Source organism: Mesocricetus auratus, unplaced genomic scaffold (genome assembly GCF_017639785.1).
Source record: "Mesocricetus auratus isolate SY011 unplaced genomic scaffold, BCM_Maur_2.0 Super-Scaffold_100014, whole genome shotgun sequence".
NCBI lineage: Eukaryota > Metazoa > Chordata > Mammalia > Rodentia > Cricetidae > Mesocricetus > Mesocricetus auratus.
The window spans coordinates 16900905-16925291 of NW_024429197.1; the positions used below are offsets into that span (position 1 = coordinate 16900905).

Sequence of the window (24387 nt, forward strand, 5' to 3'; positions counted from 1 at the left end):
ATAGCAGCAGGAGGTGGTGAGGTGGGGGGGTGGGGGTGGGGGGTGGGGTGGCTCTGGGTAAAGAGCACTGACTAGCTGGGCGTTGGTGGTGCACACCTTTGATCCCAGCACTCGGGAGGCAGAAGCAGGCAGTTTGAGGACAGTCTGGCAGCCTGGTCCTAAAACATTAAATGAAACATTAAATAAAAATAAATTATTAAAAAATCTAAACTGAGCATGGTGACTCATACCTTTAATACCAGAACAGGAGAGGCAGAGGCAGGCCAACCTCTGTGAGTTTGAGGCCAGCCTGGTTTATACTGTAAGTTCTGGGTCAAGAAAGAAGTACATAAGCTGGGCAGTGACTGCACATCTTTAATCCCAGTACTCAGGAGGCAGAGACAGGCGGATTTCTATGAGTTACGAGTTCAAGGCCAGCTCTGGTCTACAGAGCGAGTTCCAGGACATGCTCCAAAGCTACAGAAACCTGTCTTGGAAAAAAAGAAGAAGAAGAAGAAGGGGTACATGGTGAGATCCTGTCTCCAAAAAATTCATTTGTTACTTTACTGAAGAGATAATTTTTTTTACTTATAAAAATTTTCTTTTCCCCCTGAAAATTAAAAAAAGTATTTTACACTTACTGTCCATAACATCCTGTATCTTTTTCTTTAAGATTTATTTATTTATTATGTATACAGTGTTCTGCCTGCATGTATCCCTGCAGGTCAGAAGAGGGCACCAGATCTCATTACAGGTGGTTGTGAGCCACCATGTGGTTGCTGGGAATTGAACTCAGGACCTCTGGAAGAGCAGTGTTCTTAACCTCTGAGCCATCTCTCCAGCCCCACATCTTGTATCTTACCTGGCAGCCATACCCATGCCCAGTCCTCCTCCTCCTCCTCCTGTTTACCTCACTATCCCTTCCCCCAGTCTTTACCTTTTGTTCTCACTTGAATAAAATTGTACTTCAGAAGCCCTTAGGGGCTAGGGAATGGCTCAGCAGTAGAATGTGTAGCTTGTAGGACCCTGGCCTTGCTGAGTTCCTGCCCCTGGCACACAGCCTGGCACACAGCAAGCAAAGCCACTGGGGCCTGTCAGGTGAGAGGAACGAGTGGGAGGGCTGGCGCAGGCCACTGTGAAGTCAGGCCCTGGTGACAGGGACTGGCTACTAGGCTGCATAGTAAATCCTGCGATTCAGTAGTTTACACCATGCCCTTGCTCTGGACACTGCACTCTGGGGTCTGAAAACTAGGCTCACAGGCTTCAGGTCTTTTTGCTTGTTTGTTTGTTTGTTTGTTTCAAGACAGGGCTTCTCTGTATTGCTTTGGAGGCTGTGCTGGAACTCGCTCTGTAGACCAGACTGTCCTCAAACTCACAGAGAGACCTGCCTGCCTCTGCCTCCCGAGTGCTGGGATTAAAGGTGTGCACACCAACGCCTGGTGGGCTTCAGGTCTTTTGACTTTAGAGGGTACTAGGCTCAGTGGCAGTCATGAGTTTGATGTCACTTGCTACCCAGGGTGGGGCCAAGATCGAGGAACTACCCAGTCCCCACTTGTTTTGGAACAGCTATTGGACTAACGAAGATGAGAAATTTAGGGAGCTGCTATGTGTGTACGTGTTGGGGGGAGGTCAATGGAGAGGGCACAGAGGGTTGGACACACAGAGGGAAAGACGGGGTGGGTGGCAAGAGTGGAGGCTTCCAGGTTCCGTGGCTTTTCATCCACCCTCTTTGCCTGCCACCTGGCCCAGCTCCCAGGCAGCGGTAGCTGGAGCAGTTCCTGTGGGTGAGGAGTATGCATGCTCAAGGCTTGGGCCGGACACAGAAAGCAAGAATCCTACCAGAACATATGGCAAGATGCAGAGTGAGAAACAGAGACCAGATAAACAGAGGGGCAAACAGGGACATCACCAAAGAGACAGACGGGTCAGAGACTAGATAAGAGTTGGAAGGCCCACAGAGAAAAATGGAGATTGTTGCTGGGTGGGGAGGGGCAGTAATCTAGGTCAGCAGCCCTCAGCCTGGTGTGCTCTAAGATTTGCCTTGTTTGAGTTGCTCTTCACTGCATCTGGGTCCTAGTGTCCCTGGTCCTATTGACTTTGAAACAGAATTTTTTGTTTTTTGTTTTTCGAGACAGGGTTTCTCTGTAGCTTTGGAGCCTGTCCTGGAACTCACTCTGTAGACCAGGCTGGATGCAAACTCACAGAGATCCACCTGCCTCTGCCTCTTGAGTGCTGGGATTAAGGTGTGCTGCACCACTGCCTGACTGCAAAAGGATATTCTGAGACAGGTCAGGAAAGCAGGCTGTTCACAGCCCTCTGCAAATCACAAGCAAGTAGTGCACCCATCCACTCCTGTTGCCATAAACAACAAGTGTCTCAGCCTCCACTGCTTCCTGTATGTGGGTAAATGGGATCTCTCTACTGCATTGTCCTGTGGCTTCTATGCCTTCTCTGCTGAGGTGGACTTGATACCTCTGAACTGTCAGCCACAATAAACCCTATCTATAAAAACAAACAAATACAATGGAACCATCTCCAAATCTCGAATGTCCCCTGAGAAGGCTCTCCCATCCATGGTCATTCATATTTGCTTCCAGAACAAACTATACCCCATTCCCTTGGAAGAGAGAACTGTTTCTTTTGCCAACAACTATGCAATGCAAAACCCAAGCTGGTTCTTTCTTTCTTTCTTTTTTTTTTTTTTTTTTGGTTTTTTGAGACAGAGTTTCTTTGTGGCTTTGAAGGCTGTCCTAGAACTAGCTCTTGTAGACCAGGCTGGTCTCGAACTCACAGAGATTTGCCTGCCTCTGCCTTCCAAGTGCTAGGATTAAAGGCGTGTGCCACCAATGCCCGACTCTTTTTGCTGAGACAGGGTTTCTCTGTGTAGCCTTGGCTGTCCTGGAACTCACTCTGTAGACCATGCTGGCCTCTAACTTAGTGATTCTCCTGCTTGGCCATCAAGTGCTGGGATTAAAGGTACATGCCACCACTGCCCAGCTATGTATCTATTTTCATTCCATCTAGAAAGTATAGCAGTGTGTCCTGTGATGTGCTGGGACATGCTCTTTGAGAGAAGAAAGTTGAGCACAGAGGTGTGCATAAGGTACTTACAGCAACAAACATATATTTTGCTTGTTGGCTTTTTTTTCAAGACAAAGGCTGTCTTATAATTTACTATGCTCTCCAAAACAATACAGAGAAACTCTGTCTCGAAAAATAAAACAAAACAACAACAACAACAAAAAAGAATTTACTATGTGGATCAAGATGGCCTTGAACTTAAAGCAATCATCTTGCTTCTGTCTTCCAAGTGCTTGGTTTGTATCTCGACATCCTTAAAAGCATGCATTTTATTCCATAGAATTATATATAAGAAACACGTTGGGGCTGGAGAGATGGCTCAGAGATTAAGAGCACTGACTTAAGAGCACTCCTTAAGAGGACTTCCAGAGGTCCAGAGTTCAATTCCCAGCAACCACATGATGGCTCACAACCATCCATAATGAGATCTGGTGTCCTCTTCTGACGTGCAGGCATACATGGAGGCAGGGTGTTGTATTCATAATAAATAGATTAATCTTAAAAAAAAAGAAACGCCTCATTTCAGGGTATGGTGATGCAGCCTATAATTCCTAACACTCAGGAGTTGGAGGTAAGAGAATGAGAAGGCCATAATCAGCTTCACCTATGTGTTTAGTCTTCTTTAGTCATTCTAAATCAGCTTGTCTATTGGAAACTCTCTGCCACGCAAGCTGCTGGGAAATTCAATCATAGTGAGGCTTTGGAGCTCTCTGACATGCTGGTGGCTGCATACAGATGGTGTGGGGGGTGGGATGCTTTCCAGAAGCACAAGGTTTGTAGAATTCTCCAGTTTTCAAAGCCAATGTCAAACCATCAGCCTGAAGTTACTGCAGGTGGTGCTGGGAAGAGGTACACACAGTACAGCACCTATGTAGGGTTCACACCACCTACAAGTGAACAACCTTAGGAGCTCTGATAATTCCAGGCTGGCAGTATACACCTATAATCCCTGAGACAGGAAGACCCTGGGGTCAAGGCTAGCCTGGGCTATATAAGGAGACTCTGTCTCAAATTATCACACTAATTGATAATAGGAAAATAAAGAAGGATCATTGAGATGGTTCTGTGGGTAAGGAGCCTGCGTCAAGCTTTACTACCTGAGTTTGGTCCCCAGGACCCATATGGTGAAAGGAGAAAACTGACTCCTGCAAATTGTTCTCTGACCTCCACACAGGACCCAAGTTCAGTTCCCAGTACCCATCTTGGAATGGCAGTCACTGATAACTCCAGATCCAGAGGATCCAACACCCAGTTCTGACTTCCACAGGCATGCACACACATGGTATACACACACACACCCACACCCACACACACACACACACCAAACAACATAGCAAAACTGCTCCAAAAACAAAACAAAACAAAACAAAATAGTCAAATAATTAGGAAGTGATCCACCCAACATTATTATCTTTGGAGATGTATGTACGTATGTATGTATGTATATGTATGCAAATACAAGTGTTCTATCTGCATTTACACCTTTATGCCAGAAGAGGGCATCAGATCCCACTACAGATGGTTGTGAACCACCTTGTGGTTGCTAGAAATTGAACTCAGGACCTCAGGGAGAGCAGCCAGTATTCTTAACCTCTGAGCCAGCCATCTCTCCAGCACCCTTTGGATTCTAAGTTGCTTTTTTGTTTGTTTGGTTATTTGTTGTTGTTTTTTTTTTTTGAGATAGATTTCTTTGTGTAACAGCCCAAACTGTCCTGGAACTAACTCTGTAGACCAGGCTGACTTGAACTCAGAGATCCACCTGCCTCTGCCTCCTGAGTGCTGGGATTAAAGGTGTGCACCACTACCACCTGGCTGAATTTGTTTTTTTCAGATTTATTTTATTATTCTATGTCTATGGGTATTTTGCCTGCACGTTTTGTATGCACCATGTACATTCCTGGTGCTCTTGGAGGTCAGAAGTGGGCATTGGATCCCCTGGGATAGGAGCTATAGATGGTGTGAGCTACTGTATGAGTGTTGGGAATCTAACCTGGGTCCTCTGTACCCTGATAAAAGTCTCTCCACTGATGCAATAAACCAAATCAAGTTGAATTAATAAAACCAGGTTTAATGTAAGCAAACCAACTCCTGGATGGTGGTGGTGGGGAAGCATGTGACAGGGTCTTAAATACCCTGTAGGCGTGGTCCTGAGCATCTCAGGGGGAGGAGCTGCCAGAGGGGGGCAGGGTGGGGTGGGGTGGGGGATTTCGGGGGGGTAGTGCTTCCAACTAAACACTCTGCTAGAGCAACAACTAACTGTTCTTAACGGCTGAGCCACCTCTACAAATCCTTATAGTCTTTTGTTTGTTTGTTTGTTTTTGTTTTTCGAGACAGGGTTTCTCTGTATTGTTTTGGAGGCTGTCCTGGAACTCTATCCATAGACCAGGCTGGCCTCGAACTCACAGAGATCCACCTGCCTCTGCCTCCCTAGTGCTGGGATTAAATGTGTGCACCACCAACGCCCGGCTCTTATAGTCTTTTTAAAACGTCTACATAGGCAGGGCAGTTGTATTGTGTGCCTTTCATCCCAACACTTGGGAGGCAGAGGCAGGGGGGTATCTCTGAGTTTGAGGCCAGCCTGGTCTACAGAGTGAGTTTCAGGACAGCCAGAGATACACAGAGAAACCAGTCTTTAAAAAAAAAAAGGCAAAAAACTTTTACATGGCTGATTAACTGATTAAAACTTCAGTATTGAGGGGCTGGAGAGATGGCTCAGAGGTTAAGAGCACTGGTTGTTCTTCCAGAGGTCCTGAGTTCAATTCCCAGAACCTTTCATAATGAAATCTGGTGCCCCCTTCTGGCCTGCAGGGTTACATGCAGACAGAACATTGTATAATAAAGAAAGAAATCTCTAAAAAAGAAAACAAACTTGCAGGTCCACAGTCTAATCCAGTTGTCTTGGGCTTTCTTTAGCCCCCATTCCTTGCTCACGTCTAACCTAATATTCTGTGACTGGCAGACACAGCCTTTAGAAATGTACTAATCTAACGAAGGCCCTCTTCATTTATTAAAAGGCTAATAGTGTTCAAAGACAGCATCTGAGGCCTAGAGGGGTATGTCCACCTTTTTCTATACCTGCCTACATATTTCTACCAATGTATTTGAAAAGTCTCTTGCTTTCTTTTTCTGTTCCGAAGAAAACTTCAAACTGTTACCACATTGGAACATAAAATTCCAGGTGATCTAAATCTGTGTCCCATCTATGGTCATTCATATTTGATTCCAGAATAAACTATACCTATCCCCTTTGAAGAGAGCTGTTTCTTTCACTGACAACTATGCAATGTCTCTATCACTCAAGGACAGACACAGTGACAAAGACAGCTAGATTTGTGTTGGTTTTCTCAGATGGGTGTACTACACACACACACACACACACACACACACACACACACACACACACACACACACCAATCTGGAAGCCCTCGTGGGCTCTGGAATAATCCAGCTCTGAGTCTCCTGGAGTCTGGCCTTAACAAACAATAGCCCCAGCTGGTAGTTGTCTTCTGGTGCCTAGCAACTTCTGGTTTTGCTCTGGCAACCCTAAGCCTTCAGTAACCTCTGTCCATACCCCGAGGCAGGCAGGAAGGAACACACCCACATCAAGAAGACCAGAATGCAAATTACAAATTAAAGATCACCCCAGTGTTGGCAACTGACAGACTAGGCTCTGAACTAAGAAAACAGTCGAGGGTAGAAAGGAGAGGCAGTCTCCCCCAGGCCTCAGGAAAGACTTCCTGGCCTATGTGGAGGGAAATGGAACACAGCTCACTGAAGTAGGAAAGTAGTTCCACTCTAGGCTGCTAAAGCGAGCGGTGAGGGTTGACTGAGTCCCTCAGCTCCTGAAACTTCTCCCGAATCTTTTTTTTTTTTTCTCTTTGTAGCTTTGGAGCCTATCCTGGCACTTGCTCTGTAGACCAGGAAGTCATGCAACTATGTAGTAGGTCAGGCTAGCCTCAAACTTGCCTTAACCCTTCTACCTCAGTTTCTCATTCTCTCTCTCTCTCTCTCTCTCTCTCTCTCTTGTTTTTGTTTGTTTTTCGGGACAGGGTTTCTCTGTGTAGCCCTGGCTGTCCTGGAACTCACTTTGTAGATTACGCTGGCCTCAAACTCAGAGATCCACCTGCCTCTGCCTCCCCACAACCTAGCATGGAAAGTATTTTTTTTCTGAGATAGTGTTTCTATGTATAACAGCCATATACATAAATAAACATAATTTAAAAATATGAAGGGCAAGCAATGAGATGGCTTAGTGGGTAAAGGTGCTTGCTGCCATGTTGATGACCTGAGTTTGACCCCTGGAACCATATGATGCAAGTTGAGAAGAGACACTGACTCTTACAGATTGTCCTGACCTCCAGTGTTTGCTGTGGTATGGGTGTGTCTGCTCCATACATAAATATATGTAAAATAAAAACATTAGATTTATTTATTTAATATGTATACAGAGTTATGCCTGCATGTATGCCTTCAGGCCAGAAGAGGGCATCAGATCTCATTACAGATGGTTATGAGCTACCATGTGGTTGCTGGGAACTGAACTCAGGACCCTGGGAAGAGCAGCCAGTGCTCTTAACCTCTGAGCCATCTCTCCAGTCCAAAAATAAAAACTTCTTAAAAAATTATTTATTTGGGCTAGAGAGATGGCTTAGTGGTCAAAAGCATTGACTGTTCTTCAGGAAGAACCAGGTTCAATTCCTAGCACCCACATGGCAGCTCACTGCTGTCTATAACTCCAGTTCCAGGGGATCTGATACCTCATGCACATAAAATAAAGTTAAATAATTAAAAATATTTATTTATCATGTATACAATGTTCTACCTACATATTTGCCTGCACATCAGAAGATGGCACCAGACTTTATTATAGATGGTTATAAGCCACCATGTGGTTGCTGGGAATTGAATTCATGACCTCTGGAAGAGCAGCCAGGGCTTTTAACCTCTAAGTCATCTTTCCAGCTCTAAAAACGTTTTAAAAGGAGTGCTAGCTGGGTGCTGGTGGAGCACACCTTTAATCCCAGAACTCTGGAGGCAGAGGTGTGAATCTGAGGCCAGTCTGGTTTATAGAGTGAGTTCCAGGATAGGTTCCAAAGCTACACAGAGAAACCCTGTCTCAAAAAAGAAAAACAAAACAACAACAAAAAAAGATGCTAAATTGTTTTCTCCCTTGTGAGGAGCTCAAAGCCTAGTAAAGAATGCAGACACAAGAGCTGGGTAGTGGTGGCACATGCCTTTAACTCCAGCAGGTGGGAGGCAGAAGCAGGAGGATCTCTGAGTTCAAGGCCAGCCTGGTCTACAGAGTTAGTTCCAGGACATCAGGGCTACATAGAGAAACCCTGTCTTGAAAAACAAAAACAAAACAACCACCAGCCAACCAAAGAATGCAAACACACAAATAACTACAAGTCAATTAGAAAATGCTGTGCTGGAGGGAAGGCGCTTGTTCTAGACAAATTGAGTTTGACATTCCTGTGGAAAACCAGGGTGCACGATGGCTCCCAAACAGTTAGAATTGAGCTAACGGGTTCAGAGAATGGAGTGATGTAGAGGGCATGAGCTTACCGCATCAGTGGAGGAGAGGAGACTGCCTGAGACGGACTGGATGAGAAGAAAGCGTGAAAACTAGACCCGTGGAATAGCCTCTGGGCCAGAGAAGGGGGCAGGTGGTTCTCATTTAGTTTACCACTGTGTTTGCAGTATTTTGTGTGGGTAGATAGCCAGAAAACCTGTGAACTGAAAATTAAATGGAAACGGAATGTCTCAAGAGGTACCACCTAGTATGCTGCTTGAAAGAAACGCCCCAGGAGGAGGAGAGTTCGAGTTAGGCGGAAGAATACTGGTGAGGCTGAGAGCTTCCGGACCACAGTTCTCTCACGACAAACAGATGACAGATGTGTACTTTGTCTACTTTGACCTGATTTGTGCAGAAATCGATTGAAACTCATCTGTGTTCTCAAAGAGCTCACAGTCTGGTGCGGAGAAAGCATATGCTTTAATAACAGTGCACAGAGATTGGAGTAGCTAGCAAAAGCATGGCAGAAAAGGTGACATTTGAACTCTTTCATGAGTTCACTACGAAGCCACTGCAGAGGAAACCAGCCTGCTGTAAAACCCAGATCAAATTTGTAGGCGTGATTATGAGAAATGAAACCTGGTGGCTCACATCTGAGATCTCAGTAGTCAGGAAACTGAGATAGGAAACGCTGCTTTGGGTTTAGGGGCAGCCTGGGTTACCTAGTGATTTCCAGGACAGCCTGGGATACAGAAGAAGAGCTATTCTAAAAATCAAAGTTTAAAAAAAAAAGAGGGGGTAGGGAGGCTGAAGAGATGACTCAGCAGTTAAGAGCACTGGGTGCTCTTCCAGAGGACCCGGGTTCAATTCCCAGCAACCACAACGTCAGCTCACAAATGTCTGTAATCCAGAGGCTCCGATTGTTGTTAAATATGGAATAAGAACCTGCATGATGGAAGGAGCACAAGCCATGGAGAGCACATTAACCATAGTTTATTATAGTGAGATCAAAAGGGGGGAGACAGACATGACAGAGAGAGAGAAAGACGAGAGAGAGAAAGACGAGAGAGTAAGAGAGCAGAAGCAGGCAGGGGTCAGTCCTTTAAAGAGGTCCTTTGCACCTCCGTGCAGACTGATTCTCAGGAACTCTGGGCTGGCCAGAGTGCTGCCTGTGTGCATTTTGCCAGGTAACAGGGCAGGCCAGTGTAATGTCTAAACCTTTAATTCCCACCTTTATGATTAAGAGGTGGGGGTGTCAGATGTGGCAGGTTAGGGAATAAGGACATTGAATTCTTAAGAAGGCTTCCTGTGCCGGGCGGTGGTGGCGCACGCCTTTAATCCCAGCACTCGGGAGGCAGAGGCAGGCGGATCTCTGTGAGTTCGAGGCCAGCCTGGTCTACAGAGTGAGTTCCAGGACAGCCTCCAAAACAATACAGAGAACTTGTCCCTGTCTTTTTTTTTTTGGTTTTTCGAGACAGGGTTTCTCTGTAGCTTTGGAGGCTGTCCTGGAACTAGCCCTTGTAGACCAGGCTGGCCTCGAACTCACAGAGATCCACCTGCCTCTGCCTCCCGAGTGCTGGGATTAAAGGCGTGCGCCACCAACGCCCGGCTTTGTCCCTGTCTTGAAAAAACAAAAAAACAAAAAAAAAACAAACAAACAAAAAAAGAAGGTTTCCTGCTGCCCTGGGGGAGTTGACCATTTGGGGGGACTTGAGAAAGCTGGGGTGTTGCCGCTTTTACCCTCTCTTCTTCCTCTCGTCCTCCTCTCTTACTTTTCTCTCTCAGCTCTGCGAGGGTTGGTTATCTCTTACCCTTTTCCTTCCCTGTTTACCAATAAAACTCCACGTGGGACTGTTGACTCATGGTTTGTGTCTCATTAGTGGGTAAACCTAACATTTTAACAACACTGATTGTAAGCATTTCTGGCAGATAGGGATGGGTCAGGTATTCTGGCACTCGGGGTCACAGAATACTGTTACACAGCTCAGGTGGAAAGGTATCCTGGAGCTCCGAAGTCAAGGACCACCACAGGTTGTAGTAAGTTTAGCAGCTTACAGCCTTGCCTCAGTGAAAGGCTTCCCCAGTGTATAGGCTCTCTTCCAGCAGGACAGGGTCTTCCAGCTTGGGATGTTCCTCAGTGTAGCAGTTTTGCTCCGCAGGAGGTTTCTGGGGAGGGGAGGGGGTTGTTACAGTTCAGCTCTGCTCCCAGAGAGCGAAGGGTGGGGGGGAGCAGAATGCAAAAGTGTTACAGCCCTGCTAGCTCTGCTCTGCTCAGGGTCGTCTCTGCTCTGATGCAAAAGATCTTCACCCAAAGCTCATCAAAGGGGTTCATTGGAAGGAAGCAGCTAGACCAGCCAAGCTGAACATACACAGGGTTTATATACGGATTCTTGGGGGGGGGGGAGGTTTTGCCAGTGTAGTGATTGGTCAGATTTTAGTGCTGAGCTCAGATTGGCTAGAGCTCTGCTCCAGAATTGGTTAGTTTTCTGCACAGGATTAGGGTCAGATTTGGCTCTGGTTTCAGGGCCAAAGTGTGTTTCTTTCTCTGGTCCTTTTTAGCCTTTTGGCTGTAATTTTAGGGCCAGGGTGCATTTCTTTCATTGACTCTGATTCCAGGGACAAAGTGTGTTCTTTTGGCACTGGTTTCAGGGTCAGGGTACATTTCTTTGGTTCTGGCTGCAGGGTCAAAGTGTGTTTCTTTGACTGGTCCCTTTTCCCTACACTGATGCCCTCAGACATGCATGATATATACAGGGGGAAAAAACCCACACAAAAAAAACAATGTACATAAGATAAAAATAAAGCAGCTGGGCGGTGGTGGCACATGTCTTTAATCCCAGCATTAGGGAGGGAGAGGCAGGTGGATCTCTGAGTTCAAGGTCAGGACAGCCAGGACTACACAAAGAAATCCTGTCTCGAAAAACAGAATCATCAGGAGATTTGTTTGAAATTCCCATTCCAGGACTTCACTTTCCAGAGTATTTGTGGTTCAACAGGTAATGAATAACTTACTTCCGTGACCCACGCTCTTAAAAACCTCTTTGGGCGAAACCGGGAGGTGGTGGCACACGCTTTTAATCCCAACACTCGAAGCACAAGCAGGAGGATCTCTGTGAGTTCGAGGCCAGTCTGGTCTACAGAGCTAGTTTTCAGAACAGCCAGGGCTACACAGAGAAACCCTGTCTTTAAAAAGAAAACGCAAAACAAAAACTTCTTTGGGTTCCCACGGTCATGAAACGGAGGCGCCTGCTGGAAAGAGGGCTGTGCATCCGGGCTTCTAGGTCCCCCGAGATCACACTATCAAAACAAGAACTCTTCTTCGTTTTCCGTTGTCCTTTCGGGATTCCTGGTGCTCATCAAGTGCCTCCCAACAACTCTGTGAGCTACAAATCAGGAACCTCACTTTATGCAACAACGATTTGCTCAAGGTCACAAAGCGGGAAGAGAGCATGCTGGAGAATGGAAACCAAGACTCCGGGTGGCCTCCGGACGGGAGAACTTCCCAGGGCGCGGAAAGGCCAGCGAGTGGGTGGGGCTCGGTCCTCCTTCAGCCGCCAGAAAGGCCTCTCCAAAATGGTGGGGGCAGTGGCGTCAGCAACGTCCCCGCCCCTTCCGTCCACTGCCCTCCCTCTTCCCCTCAGGCCACCCAGGCTGGGGGGGAGGGGATGCAACGCAGCCGCCCACGTGACCGTCGATCAGGGGGCGCGTGACGCAAAGCGGCGGGCCCAACGTTCGCTTTGCTTTGTGGGAAATAGAGTTCGAGAGCACGTCCGGTGAGCCAGGAGCGGGGACATTAGGACTACATTTCCCAGGAGGTCGCGGACGGAGGCTGTAGCCGTCGTCGTCTGAGAGCGGGGACGCGGGGCGCGCTGTCGGGCGGGGGCGAGGTTCGGGCCGGTTGTGCCGTTGCGAGACTGCTGCTGTAGTCGCTTCGGCGGGCCCAGGTGAGTGAACGCAGCTGATGGTAGTTAGGACACCTCGACTGGTCCCTGTGTTTTTCGTTCTTTTTTCCTTTCTCAGCGGCGGCTGGTCCCCGGCGAGGGTAAGGCCTAGCTTGCGGCGGCTCCCCGCGCTCTGCTCGGGCCTGTTCGCTCGACTCCTCCCCCTCCCCGCCCTTCTCAGCTTCCCTCCGCTCCGGCCTAGTTCGTCGGGCTCCGGCCGTCTTCTCTCTGGAACCGCTCGCAAACTTGTCTGCACTCTGCGGGAGGGACGGCTGCCCCCAATTTCACCTTCTCCCTCCCCTGATCGGACGAACCCCATTATTTGGATTGTTTTTCTGGGAACTCTTAAACGCCCTTCCCCCACTTGGTTTTGATTGGGCTGGTTCTGTCTTCCAGGGCGCATGTGGTTGATATGCGCTAAATGTTGTTATTTTCGTTTCAAATGTTCTTCCCGCCTTGTGTCTCAAAGGCGTAATCCAAATTTATTTCCTATCGGAAAAATAGTGTTCCCACTTTTCAAAACCTTTGGGTTGCAAGTGAGGCTGACTTGCATTCCAGTGGTAATTGGGTTGTGTCCTGCCAATGAGGAGCCGTCGCGTTCCACACTTAAGCAGCTTTTCTCTGTTTTCTTTGCCCTTCTGAATCTTAACGGGTGGAGCGTGGCGGCGGTAGTTGGCGGCAACACTGGTGCCCCAGAAGTTGGAAGCCGTCCATGCGAGTGCAGTGTTAACAGGGAGGTTGTTAAATGGATTGAAGGAAAAAGTGTAGCAGAGAGCCAATAAATAAAGTCGACTTTATCAACTTATGATTTTAAATTTCAGTTCTCACTTTCAGGTACTGCAGTTGTTGCTTTTCTAAAATGGCAGTGCCCAGCACTGGCAACTTTAGTGGGTTTTTGTAACATTCGGTGAGATTAACTGAAGATCGCTTAGCCTCTGTCACCCTCTGTGGGTCCTGAGTGGTAAGGCATGTAGTAGCGTACTGTCATTTTTTCAGACCTTTCCTCGTTTTGTTTGTGGAAATACTGTCTCTTGTCTGCTCCGGTAGACAGCTCGATGTGTATTTTATATTCTGTATAACTCTGCTAAAGATGGCTGGTGCCTTGAAACTAGTGGAAAAACAGGGCTTAGTTCTTTGTTTGCAGACGTGTATCCTGAACTAATGTTAGTACTTAAATGACACCAAAAAGAAGGCATGATCGTATGTTTTTTATTTTAAAAAAATTTTAATGGTCTAAGACGAGGTCCAGGATGGCCTGTAAACTCTGTAGTTGAGACTGGCCTTGAACTCTTGACCCTCCATCTACCTCAGTAGTGATGATTTTACCGGCTTTTGCCATCACTCCCAGCTTGGTTGCCCCCCCCTTTTTTTTTTTAAAGACAGGATCTCATTGTGTATCTTTGGCTGGCCTGGGACTCAAGATCCCAGCCTTTCACTGCCTCCCAGAACTGTTTGAAGGTTACTACATGGCTGGGTGTGGTGGTTCTTGCCTTTAATCGTAGCACATGTCTTTAATTCCAGCACTTGAGAGGCAAAGGCAGGTGGATCTTGTGAGTTAGAGGCTAGCCTGGTCTGCAGAGCTGGGCAGCTACCAGAGAGAGATACAGAGAGAGACTTACAGAAAATGCCATTTGTTTTGTTTTTTCAATTCTTTTAGCACCCATGAAGGATCTCCAGTTTTAAACATGGATGGATAGATTGACTTGACTGGTTTAGAGACCAGGTCTGGAGCCAGTCTAGGTAGGGTCTTTCCTTCTGCCTGTGTCTCCTGAGTGTTAATGACTGCTGAGGTGAATAGGCACACTTAGTAAGTATGTTTGGTATTTTAGTCTGCAAACTAAGTACAGTTTAATTTGAGTGGGTTCTGGTAATTGTTAGTGCTTCTGTTTCTTTATTTTGTATTTATTTTTTATTTAATTTAGAAACATATCAGTCTCAGCTCCCTCTCCCTCCCACCCCCCACCAACCCTCCCCATCTCCTCCCCAAGGAGGGAGGCCTTCCATGGGGGATCATCAGTGTCCATCACATCGTTTAGGGGAGGGCCTAGGCCCTCCTCTGTGTATCTGGGCTGAGAGAGTATCTCTCCATGGGGAATGGGCTTCCAAAGTCCACTTGTGCATTAGGGATAAATACTGGCTCCACTGTTAGAGGTTCCATAGACTGCCCAGGCCTCCTAACTGGCACCCACATTTGATTCTGTCCAGTGCTGGTTCCCCAGCTTTACAGTTGGGGTCTGTGTGCTCTCAGTTGGTCAGGTCAGCTGTTTCTGTGCTGTGGGTTTCTCCAGCACGGTCTTGACCCCTTTGCTCATCCCTCTGCCTCTACAACTGGATTCCAGGAGTACGGCTCAGTGCTTAGCTGTGGGTGTGTGCTTCTGTTTCTGTCAGCTACTGGATGAAGGCTCTAGGATGGCATTTAAGGTAGTTATCAATCTCATTATAGGGTAAGGGCATCTCCACTATTGCTTAGATTCTTAGTTGGGGTCATCCTTGTATTAATCTCTGGTATTAATTATGGGCACTTGATACTGAGTTTGGGTTAGTCAGTGAAGCTATGTCACAGTCCTGGAGTGTAGTTCAGTGGTAGAGCTAGCTTTCTTAAGAGTTTTGTCCTCAGTGTTAAAGAAAAGAAAAACAATGGACAGCTGGACTTGGTAGAGCAGCATGTCCTTAATCCCATCTCTTGAGAAGCAGAGACAGGTGGATTGCTGAGTTCAAGGCTAGCATAGTCTACTTAGTAAGTTCCAGGACAACTAAGCCCATGTAAAGACCCTCTCTCAAAAAAAAAAAAGTAAGTATGGATTATGAAAATCTACTTTGTATTAGTTAATTTCGGGAGAAAATCTTGGAGTGTATCCAACATTAGCACAAAGGAGGGATTAGTCTGCCTGGGGGATTGAAAACTAAAGTTTGTTTTTTGTTTGCAGGGTCTCTGTAGTCTAGGCTGTCCTGATGTCTCAAGGACATCAGCCATCATGTCTGGCTTTTATATATTTTGGAATGGTACCCTGTTTCTTTTGAGAATTATGATACAGTGAATTGAAGGAAATGTAATTAATGCTATTGGGCCAAATACTAGATTTTGGTGGTTTGCTTCATAAACATCTGGGGTCAGTGAACTACTTGACTATGAGTGGGTGAATGGGTCAACAAACAGTGCCTGGCAGCTTACCCATTTCTCAGCTTGTGTGTTTAGGCCTGAATACACTGCAGGAAGCACTGGTACTAGTTCAAGGCCTGCCACCCAGCTGTTTTGAGGATAGTAGAGGGCAAAATGTGAGCAGGTAAATTAGAAATTGAGAAAAGGGGCATGGAGGTCTTCAGCAGAGTATGCCCACAGGCATTAAGAAAGACCTAATAGCTGTCATCAGAGTGGGGTTTTTGTGTGTGTGGTTTTATTTTTGAGACAGAATCTTCCTGTGTATCTTTGACCTGGGACTTGATGTGTAGACCAAGCTGGCCTTGAACTCAGAGATGCATCTGTCTCTCTGCCTCCTCAGTGCTTGGACCATGTGTGGACTACTATGCCTGGCCAGAGTACTTTTTGAGGGAAGTGAGGAACCAGTTTTGTGGGGTATTAGAGAGAGTACTCAGGTGCTCAAACAGGAATGGATTCCCTCCTTCCCTCCCTCCTTCCCTCCCTCCCTCCCTCCGTCCCCTCTCCCCTTGGAAAGCTGACAGGTATGACTGTTCAAGATGAGTTAGAGAGATTGGTAGGTTGGTGAAGGGATTTTTTTTCACTAGTACAAATGAAGACAGGCAAGATTTGTGAGTGAGGTTGGGAAGAGATAGATATGTTGGATGACTTGTAGAACTTGGGTACACTGTAGGGGTGTAACAAACAGGTTACAAGTCTGGGCTGGAGGTGGTATTGGAGATGTAGAATGATGGGTTGAGGTATATGAAGAAGCATAGAGTTTGGGGGATTAGTTTTGTGCTCTCTAGTCAGGACAGTATTACTGTATGATTCACAGAGTTTAAGCGGCTCAAGATCTCTGTAGTTTTTGTGCAGTGAACACATTTTTAAAAAGTCTTCTCTTATAGCCATCTAAATGTCAAAAAAAAAGTTTAGCTGAGTGAGAGGCTAAAGCAATAGGATTGCTAGTTCAAGGCCTGCCTGGCAACTTTGAAGACCCCCATCTCAAAAGAAAAGGTCAATTGTGGTTGCTCATGCCTTTAATCCCAACTCTCAAGAGACTGAAGCAGGCCTATGAGTTTGGGGCCAGCTTGGTTTACATAGGGAGAGTTCCACATCAGGCAGATAGACACTGTCTCAAAGGGGGGGGTAGAGCTCAGTGGCAGAATACTAGCCTGTTGGGTTCAGTCCCTGGTACCACCAAAAAAAAAAAAAAGCTTGATAACCACTGCTCTAGGGGAGAGGGGAGGGAGATTAGAAGGAATTATAGAGGGGATTAGAATGATCAAAGTTTATTGCATGAAGTTTGAAAAGTCATAATGAGCTAGCTGGTAGTGTTGGTGCTCAACTTTAACCCTAGCACTTGGGAGCTAGAGGTAGGTGCGTCTCTATGAGTTTGAGGCCAACCTGGTCTACAGAGCCAGTTCCAGGACAGCCAGGACTACACAGAGAAGAACTTTGTCCTTTGTCTCTAAGAACTTAAAGAACACTTTTTTTTTTTTTTTTTTTTTTTTTTTGGTTTTACGAGACAGGGTTTCTCTGTTTTGGAGGCTGTCGGTCCAGCCTGGCCTCGAACTCACAGAGATCCGCCTGCCTCTGCCTCCCGAGTGCTGGAACACTTTTTTTTTTTTAAGTTTGATAGTATAGGGTATATCTGCCTCAGCTGCCACTGGAACAGTCATGTCTTTCTTGTTATGGTGGAGGTTTAAAAGACAAAATCCAGTTTGCAAATTGATTTTTGTTTGTCTCACACAGAGTTAAAATTTGAATTAGTTGTCAGCATGTAAAAAACAGGCATATGGGGCTAGAGAGATGGCTCAGCGATTAAGAGCACTGACTGTTCTATTCGAGGAACTGGGGTTCAATTCCCAGCACTCTCATGGCAGCAACTGTCTGTAATTCCAAGATTTGACACCCTCACACAGACATACATGCAAGCAAAACCAATGCATGTAAAATATATCATTTAAATAAATAAAAACCGATATGTAAATATGGATTCAGACTGCTCTTGAAAAATTAGTTCTGTCATGCTGTGGACCTGTTTTACAGCAGTTATTTCTTTTCCTGATTGCCACAGACTTTAGCACTTACCAGAGTCTCATTTCTTTGGACTTTATTCATTCTTTTTTTCTCCCCCCCTTAAAATTTTGTTTTCTGATTTTTTTTTCTCCCTTTCATTGAAAATACTTTTTCTCAAATAATATATCCTGATAGGTCTCTCTCTCTCCCTGGCTGTCCTGTCCTGGAACTCACTGTAGACCAGGCTGGCTTTCCTTTTTTTTTTTTTGAGACGGGGTTTCTCTGTATTGTTTTGGAGGCTGTCCTGGAACTAATCAGAGATCCGCCTGCCTCTGCCTCCCAAGTGCTGAGATTAAAGGCGTGCACCACTGTGGCTGGCCTGATAATATATATTAAAAAGATTTTTTAAAGGGAGGGGACCCTAAAACATGGAAATACTTTGTTTTGGAACTGAAGCCCAAGGAGTTTTAAAAGGCAGTACCTTTTTAAAAAGACATTGATCTGCTTCTGCCCTTGCCTTTTTTAGCTGGCTTATGTTCAGAGTATCCATTTTTGTTCTGCCTGGTTTATTGTATGTAGCATCTGGAATGTTGTAATTGCATAGCTTAGCCTGCCTCAGAAGACAGAAGGCCAAGCAAAGGGAAAGGCTAAGTACAAGAGTTTGGGTTATTTGTCTGAGGTGTTTGCCATATGTGTAGTGGCGCCTTCCTCTAGTCTCGGCAGCTTCTGAAGCTGAGGTAAGAAGATCACATGTTCAAGGCTATCTGGGCTAGGTATAGGTAGCACACACACAAATAAGTCTCTCCAGCTCTCCTCTAAAGTAGGATTTTTGTTGTGGGTTTCAAGCAATAATAGAATCTTTGAGGTATTGTAGGCATTTTATCACTTCCTCTCCTTCCAGAGTTACACCAACTAAATTGGAGAAGCCAATGGTGCTGCTAGTGTTTTTCAGAGGCAGTTCAAGTTCTAAGGTAAACTCTTGGTGGTAAAAGAATTTTAATAACTTCACTCATTAAAAAAGAAAAAAGAAACTTTATGTTTCAGGCAATCCGTGGCTTTATAGTGAGACCCTGTCTTAAAAACAGTGCACACCTTTAATCCCAGCACTCAGGAGGCAGAGGCAGGTGGATCTCTGTGAGTTCGAGGCTAGCCAGGTCTACAAAGTGAGTTCCAGGACAGCCTCCAAGACAATACAGAGAAACCCTGTCTCGAAAAACCAAAAAAAAAAAACAAAAAACAAAAAAAACCAACAAAAAACCAAACCCACAAAGGTGCAGTGTGTTGGTGGCACAAGCCTTTAATCCCAGCACTAGTTAGGCAGAGGCATGTAGATCTCTGAGTTTGAGGCCAGCCTGGTTTACAGATCGAGTTCCAGGACAGACTCCAAAGCAATACAGAGAAACCTGTATTCCTGGCTTGAAAAACAAAAGTGAATAGCTATGTATTAAAGGGGGTGTGTGTGATTGTGTGTTATAGAGTCCATGACCTATTCAGTCTTTGGAATATTCCACTTCAGCCTCCCCAGTAGCTGGGACTTCCCCAGTACCTGGGTTTGCACCAGTGAGTCTGACTCTGGTAATAATTTTAAGAAAATGGATAAAGCTGAAGAAATGGCTTAGTGATTAAGAGCACTTGCTGCTCTTCAGAGGACCAGTGATCAACCCAAATTTGGTTCCCAACACCCATATAGGGCAAACCATGTGTAACTCCAGTTCTAAGGGATCCAGCACTTTGTTCTGGCCTCTGTAGGCACCCACACATGAATGTATGTCCACACACTGGGAGGGGGATGAATTGATTTTAAAAAATGGTTACTATCGGGGTTGGAGAGATGGCTCAGTGGTTAAGAGCACTGACTGCTCTTCCAGAGGACCCAGGTTCAATTCCTAGCACCCACATGGCAGTTCACAACTGCCATGTCTGTAACTCCAGTTCTGGTGGATCTGATACCTTCACACCAATGCACATAAAATAAGGTTAAATAATTTTTTAAAAAATGGTTACTATCGGGCTGGAGAGATGGCTCAGTGGTTAAGAGCATTGGTTGCTCTTCCTGAGGTCTGAGTTCAATAACCATCTGTAATAAGATCTGGTGCCCTCTTCTGGCCCGCAGGCATATATGCAGACAATGCTGTATACATAATAAATAAATCTTTAAAAAAAATGGTTACTATCACAACTGACTGCCAAGTTTGATAAGAACTGAAAGGACACCATAGGCCATTAGTTAAGTTAGAAAAGCTCAGAGTTTTTCTAAGAAATGAGAAAATATTCCCAGTGGTAATGCTTACTCATTTAAAGTGCATACTGAGATTGCTGTCACTTTCTCTGAGGGACAAGAGGAGCCTCTGGGGTGAGTCAAATATCTCTAAACTGTCAGCTTTGTTGTTCATTCTCTTTCTCTACTGATGAAACATTAATTGCATAAATGATCATGGTCTTAATAGACCCTTTGTATTGAGGACATTCTCAGGAGAAAACATAACAAGTTGCTTACACTGGGGATTTTTTTTTTTTCGAGACAGGGTTTCTCTGTATTGTTTTGGAGGTTGTCCTGGAACTAACTCTGTAAACCAGGCTGGCCTCGAACTTACAGAGATCTTCCGCCTCTGCCTACCAGTGCTTGGATTAAAGGCATGCGCCACCACTGCACGGCAATTCTCAGCTTTCTTTGTTTTGATTTTTTTCTTTTCAGGACACAGTTTCTCTGTGTAACTCTGGCTTTCTGTTGACCATGCTGACCTTGAACTCAAAGATTGACCTGCCTCTGCCAGAATGCTGTGACTAAAGTATGTTGAGCTAGGATTGTCTTAGCTATCAGATAGGGGTACTTCTATTCCTGGCCTTTTATTAATACACACACACACACACACACACACACACACACACACACACACACACACACACTTTCTGAAAAGTTTTTTCTTTTTTTTTAATTTATTTATTTGTTGTTTATTGTTTTGTTTTTTACCAGAAAATCAGGCTAGAGAGATAGCTTAGTGGTTGAGAGCACTGGCTGCTCTTCCAGAGGACCCAGGTTCAGTTTCTAGCACCCACACGGCAGCTCACTGCTGTCTGTAACTGCAGTTCCAGAGAATCCAACACCCTCACACAGAAATACATGCAGGCAAAACACTAATGCAGGTAAAATAAGTAAAAATAAACTGTAAAACCAACACAAACAAAATCCCAGAAAATTGTGCAGGTAGTAGAGTTAATGGATTTGCTGTAGCTATTGTAACAAAATGTGATTTAGACAGCATTGTTGTTAATGTCTGATAGTTCTTTAGGTCAGAAGTTCAAAATCATGGTATTGACAGGTTGTTGGTTCAATCTGAGAGCTACAAGGGAATGATTTTTTTTCTTGGTTTATGGTTGGTCGTCGTCTTGTGTCTTAGGTTTTCCTTTTGCATATCTGTCTCCAAAGTTCTGTTTATAAGGATACAGTTGTATTTCTTAGTAGTATCTCTATCCCCTAATAAAGACTCATTCTAGGGTGCTGGAGACTGAGGATTTCTTAGTTTGGAATTAGGAGGGTGAGTGGGTCACAGTGTTACTAGAATGGTTTCTCTGTACATTGGGCCTAGTTTTCTGCTATAGTTAACATCTTATATTAGTATGCTGTGTCATAATGAACTAATTGATGTTATCCTTATTAACAGCAAGAAAACTTACAAAGAAGTGATGCAATTTGGAAAAGATCTCTAGTGTTTTTACCACTGTTTACCAAAATAAATCAGAAAATTACCAGAAACAATTTTCTACCTGTAATTACAATGGAACAGGGAACTTGTCAGTTTTATTTTCAAACACAAGGCATGCATAGGGCAGAAAGTGTTCAGTGAGTCTTGATAGAATAATGAGAAGAATGCATTGGATCCCCTGGATCTGTAAAATTTGAGATGCCCAGTGTGGATGCCCGGAACTAAACGCAGGTCTTCTGCAAGAACAGTATGCTTTCTTTCTTTCTTTCTTTCTTTCTTTCTTTCTTTCTTTCTTTCTTTCTTTCTTTCTTTCTTTCTTTGTTTTTTGGTTTTTTGAGACAGGGTTTCTCTGTGGCTTTGGAGGCTGTCCTGGAACTCGCTCTGTAGACCAGGCTGGCCTCGAACTCACAGAGATCCGCCTGCCTCTGCCTCCCGAGTGCTGGGATTAAAGGTGTGCGCCAGCAACGCCCGGCTTCTCTCCAGCCTCTTAATTTAGGTTTTTTTATCTGTTTGTTTTGGGGACAGTCTTACTTTATATAGCCTTGGCTGGCCTGGAGCTGCATATGTAGACCAACTGATTGAAATCACAGAGATCTGCCTGCCTCTGCTTCCTGAGTGCTGGATGAAAGGTATGCACCACCACTCTCAGCACAGTGTTTAGTGTGGTTTTGTTTTTTGAGACAGTCTCTTGCCCAACCCTCCTGCCTTGATCTTGGAAATGTTGAGATAACAGGACTGGGCCTCCATTCCTGGCATTATTCCATACTTCACTATACTATCTTTATTTTTGGTAGTACTTGGCATTGAACTTACTGAACCAGACAAGAATTCTTCTTGTAGAGCAATATAGTATTTCCAGTCCTTATTCTAAGTTTTGAATAGCTTTAATAATGTGAAGGAACCGGGCTGGTCCGACAGCCTCCAAAACAATACAGAGAAACCCTGTCTCGTAAAACCAAATAATAATAATAATAATAATGTGAAGGAATAGCAGCTGGAGGGCAGATGAGTTTCTTCTGGGTCACAGTTGTCAGGAATGCAGTCTGTCCTAAGGGAAGCTGTGGCAGCAGGAACGGGGTGCTCTAGTCATGTAGTATGGGAGGTAGTTAGAAGCAGTGATGGATGCTTGTGTTCCTCTCACTTTTTATTCTGTCTCACCCTAGGCCATGGGATTGTACCACAACATTTAAGATGAGTCTTCCCACCTCAGTTAGCCTAATCTTAAAAAAACTCTCCTGGACAGAACTAGAGATTTGTTTCTATAGTGATTCTAAGCCCCGTCAAATTGACAAGGTTAGCTATCCATTAAGTTGTTTAATATGTTCATTAAATGTACAAATCCGAGATTCTGATGTGAAAATCAGCCTTGACATAATCAGTCCCCCTCTGCCTACTGTATTGTGTACTCCATTGAAAACACATAAATTTTTTTTCTGCCTTTCCTAATTACTGAGAAGTAATATGGTCCTGTCCCTTTAAAAAGTAAACAGTGGAAGATGATGTTTGAGATGTGATAGGACTCACTGGTGGAAGGTATCTCCTGCTGACTGGCTCTGATGGAAGAAGCCAGCAGAGTCCCTCACCAGTGGGATCACCACTTCTCCCCGTGACCTGATGCTTCTTGCAGTTTTTCTTGGTGTATTACCCCACATGCGTTTCAGTGCATTTAGAAGTTAAATGGCCTGGATGGTTAGTGCCTTTGTTTTCAGGTAGATTGGCTAGGTTTTTAAAAAGGGTCAGAATGTGTGAATTGGAAATGATTTCTTCTGCTGTGAATTTCAGAATTGATCGTGTGTGTGTGTGTGTGTGTGTGTGTGTGTGTGTGTGTGTGTGTGTGTTTTAAGAGCAGCTCAAATCTCTTGTCAGTAATAAAGAGCTGTTCTGAATCCTTATGTACATTAAGCTGGCCTAAACCTCACAGCCTTTCTCCCTGGTTCTGAGACTAAAGGCTTCTTTTACCATTCCTGGCTTCAGATCCTCATTGATCAGCAAGTAGAGTAGGAAAAAAACGCTTGCTCTACAAATAAAGGTTTTGGCTTATTTGAGAGAAATTATTTCTGTAAATTGCTCTCATTTGGGGAGCCCAGGTCTTTTCTTGGTACCAGTTAGGGATTTTAGATTTTAGTTGGCCATTTGTAACAGTAAGAAAGATTGTTTGACTTACCTATATGGGTGTTGATATTTTCAAGAAGGAAAACAGTTTTCAGTAGCTAAACAAGAAGCCAGAGTAATATCTGTTATTAGTGGATGGCTGATAGTTGGGCTTGAGTTCACATTCCCCACCCACTTACAGAATATAGACTGAGCTCTCTTAGAAGATCTAAGATTGGCTTTAGTTGGAGCCCAGAATAACCGTAGTGAATCACAGTTCTGTTAGAAAGGAATCAGCTACTATTCTTAAATTTGAGGTGGTAAAGTCTTGAACACCACCCTCCACCCAGTCTAGTTTTTTTGAGACAGGGTTTCTCTGTGTAGCCTTAGCTGTCCTGGAGCTCACTCTGTAGATCAGGCTGCCCTCAAACATGGACATCTGCTTGCCTCTGCCTCCTCTTTTTTTTTATTGCACAGTTTAGCATGAATTTTCTGAAACTAGTTACTTGATGTTCCAGTTTGTCATATGAAGAAATACCAAGGGTAGAAAAGGGAGCACAGACTTGACTTTTGGGATTGAACCACTGTGAATCATAACTTGGTTCAATGTCAGTATTATGACAGGTTTGTTATGTTTTTTTTTTTTTTTTTTTTGGTTTTTACGAGACAGGGTTTCTCTGTATTGTTTTGGAGGCTGTCTGTCCATCCCAGCCTCGAACTCACAGAGATCCGCCTGCCTCTGCCTCCCGAGTGCTGGGATTAAAGGTGTGCGCCACCACCGCCCGGCTTTTTGGTTTTTTTTTTTTTTTTTTTTTGGTTTGTTATTTCTTAATTGCTGTATTTTAATCTTTTTTAAAGTTGTTTACTTGTTTGAAACAAAGTCTCATCCTGTAACCCATGCTGGCCTGGAACTTGCTA

At 44.9% G+C, this 24387-nt stretch overlaps 1 protein-coding gene across 2 annotated transcripts in view; it reads left to right on the plus strand.

Moving 5' to 3' along the window:
- The first annotated feature begins 12373 nt into the window (after positions 1-12373).
- The window catches only part of Thrap3 (thyroid hormone receptor associated protein 3), a 39143-nt gene continuing 27129 nt past the window's right edge, over positions 12374-24387 (plus strand). Inside the window, exon 1 of one of the 2 annotated variants that reach the window (XM_005084375.4) lies at positions 12374-12519. The gene's annotated coding sequence lies outside the window, so the exon portion shown is untranslated. Of the gene's footprint in view, positions 12618-24387 lie in introns of both variants that reach the window. The other variant, XM_013123867.3, reaches the window with a different exon arrangement.